The 3,015-nt window shown below is 36.1% G+C and overlaps 1 pseudogene; it reads right to left on the reverse strand.

Moving 5' to 3' along the window:
* Positions 1–308: 308 nt before the first annotated feature.
* On the reverse strand, positions 309–2,605 carry LOC137635669 (uncharacterized; annotated as a pseudogene).
* Between the last annotated feature and the right edge of the window lie 410 nt (positions 2,606–3,015).

Below are 3,015 nucleotides of genomic sequence, written 5' to 3' on the forward strand. Positions count from 1 at the left end.
AGGACCCTCCCTTCCTCCCCTATAGAGACCCAGTGGACCGAGGAGAAAATTGAGTTCTGTGTTTACATTGAGTACTGAGTACCTGCACGACAGATGGCGCTGTTGATGTACACCCCCTACCTGCATAGCGATCGCTGGCGGATTTTGAACGTAGAGTTTTCTGTCGAGCAGCAGAGCTGCAGCTTATATAATCACCGGGTAAGTATATTCAAAAATTTATTTTGTTATAAAAATAACATATTGCAAACCCATGCTGAAAAAATGGTCTTGAAATTTGGTGCGCACCTATTATCAAGGCATGCCCAATGTGTACGCTCCCCTGTCCAATAGGTACTCTTTCACTCTTATCTCTTAGGTTGTTCTTGCTACACAAGCCTCCTTTGGATATGCTAGACTTTATTCAATGCTTTATTTGCTCGCCTATGATTCAAAGAGTTTCGTTTGCTTTATAACGGCTTCCATGTGAAATTTCTTGGAAAAAATCATGAAAAAGCAAAATATGTGAATAACATGTTTCCATCTTGTAGCTGAAATTTATTGCTCGAGTAACATGAATACATAATACAAAATAGATATACTTGATAATGTATGTGTAGGGGAAGGCTTATACATATGAAAAATGTAGAGTACAGTCAGAGAAAAAAAATAGGAAAAAAAATTGTATTTTTTTTTTCAACAAAACATGGTACTGTATTATATCATATTCTTTGAAGTATCACCTCTATTTTAATTATACACCTAGCAACAATATGAGATTAACTTTTCACACAAACAAAAGGGGTTTTGAAAGAAAAATTAGCAAACTTCTACTTTACTAGAATACAAGAAATATCCGCATAGTTATCTATAGAGTAAAAAAAATAATAGTATTGTTTGACCTGAGAATTCTTTGCCACTTCCCATGGAAATCAATGTGGTATATTAACTAAATACAATAAAAAACACTATCGACTTAGCGGGCAAGTCCAAAACAGAAGGATGTCCTAGAGAGCGTGCGTGGTAGGTGTCGGTGGGGTAGTCCAACTGTGTTCTCTAGGGCCTGTCACGGCCCTCCCCATTGATGAAGGGATTATCTAAATGGAAGACAGCCTGTGAATAGTGGTTTTCACACGCCCTTGTTAAATACATGACACCTACAAGGTGATCGCGCGAGGGTTGTAACCTCTGCATTCCATGCTTTTATCTTTCTCTAGTATATTTGGAAGATTTATATTAGAAAAGTGTAAAGAAGGACCTTTTCTCCGGGCATCACAGGCCTCTTCCAAGAAATAGATTTTTCCTTCGTCAAAATCCCTTTATACTAGCACATTATGACTGAAATTCTTTGGATAGTTTGAAAATGAACTAGAAAATCATTAGCGAAGTGGGAGACAAGTATTGTTTTTATAATAGATGGATATAAAAATCCATATAAACGATTTCTATATACTTGTTCTGGGTTTCCAAGAACAACTAACTCGTCTCGGTGATGTGGATAGGACACTACTTCCATTTCTGGCATTATGTAAAAGCCAGCACTTTTTCCTTTCAGAAATGACACTTCATAGCCACCTTCATCTACCTTTAAGACTCTGGCAATGTAGACCTCAAAGGAGGATGCCTTTCTACCTTTGCTAGACGATATTTATTTTTCTTCTTTTACTCCAACCCAAGAATTTTCTATGGGTTCCTCAAGGGTAATGTCAAAATCAAAGTTGTCTCTTTCATAATCAAAGCTCTCATCTGAACTATCGTGCTACTTCAAGACTTCGTCATTTAATGATTGTTCTACTAGCATAGGAAGGCCCTACTACTGCCTTATCTCTATTTAGTTCTGTCTTCAAGTATAGCATCTTCATCCCTTGTATTTTTTCCAACTCGTTTCCTCTTTTGCTGTTACAGAACCTTTCTTTCTTGTTGTTTTTGCTAGTTCTCTCTCTTCATCATCTGTATCTGTTTGTACTTTATTCCTCTTTCTTCGTGTTATTGAACCATTCCTGCCCATTGGTTTCAATATCTTTTTGCTTGATTCTTTCTTTTCTTTTTCTTTCATTATTTTTTCAAATGCCTTAACCATCTTCAGTCATGATATGGAAAACACTGTCCATTACATTTCTTATCACCTTTGGCCCTCTGCCTGGTTGTCCTCTGGGAAGAATTTATGGGTCATCATTGCTGGACTTACTGTGGATGGTTTACCTTTAGACCTTTGGGGGGAGGGGGTAGTCGGTGTTTGACTGGAACCTTTACGTGTTCTAGCTGGTCTTTTTGAAACTCCTTTGGAGGAGAGGTAGCAGTGAAAGGTACACTTGAATAATGCTGTATTACATGTGCATAGCCTTTGTAATACAGTACTAAATCATATAGTGAACCTTTCATGTTGTACATGTGTTTCCATTCTTTCCTTATTGTTGCACTACATACAATTGTTACCCACATAAAGCAATTACTTTTCAGTTACCCATAAAAACTAAAAGCAATGAAATGACATATTCTTGATAAACAGCACTACAGTAGTGATTATTGAATTATATCACTTCAAATAAATCAAATGAGCTACAATAATTTTTCCTAGTTAACTTACTTTTCTATATCATTTAAAGCATCTGCTATATAGCTGGATCATATTTCTTTTGTTGTACCTTTCTTTTTTTGTTTTGTTTTTGACTGAGTTTTTTGCTTAATATATACAATTTTTCAATGTACAGTGGAACCTCTACATCCGAACGTATCTACATCCGAATTTTCCAACATCCGAAGTAAAATTCGAGCAAATTTTTTACTCAACACCTGAATTTTATTTCGACTCACGAAGTAAACATTACGCCATTGAGCGTCGAGTGCTCAGTTCTCTGTTCTTGTGTGTATCATGTGGTTGTCCTCTGATTTGGTCTGTTATTAACAGTGCTTATTTTATTCTTTTCTCACATTTCCTTTTGGATTTTACCTATAATCATGGTGCCTAAGAAGCTAAGTTTCAGTACAGGAAGAAGGCAATTCTTTCATTAGAATTGAAGCAAGAAATTATAGAAAAAA

The sequence above is a fragment of the Palaemon carinicauda genome, unplaced genomic scaffold (genome assembly GCF_036898095.1).
Source record: "Palaemon carinicauda isolate YSFRI2023 unplaced genomic scaffold, ASM3689809v2 scaffold1595, whole genome shotgun sequence".
Lineage (NCBI taxonomy): Eukaryota > Metazoa > Arthropoda > Malacostraca > Decapoda > Palaemonidae > Palaemon > Palaemon carinicauda.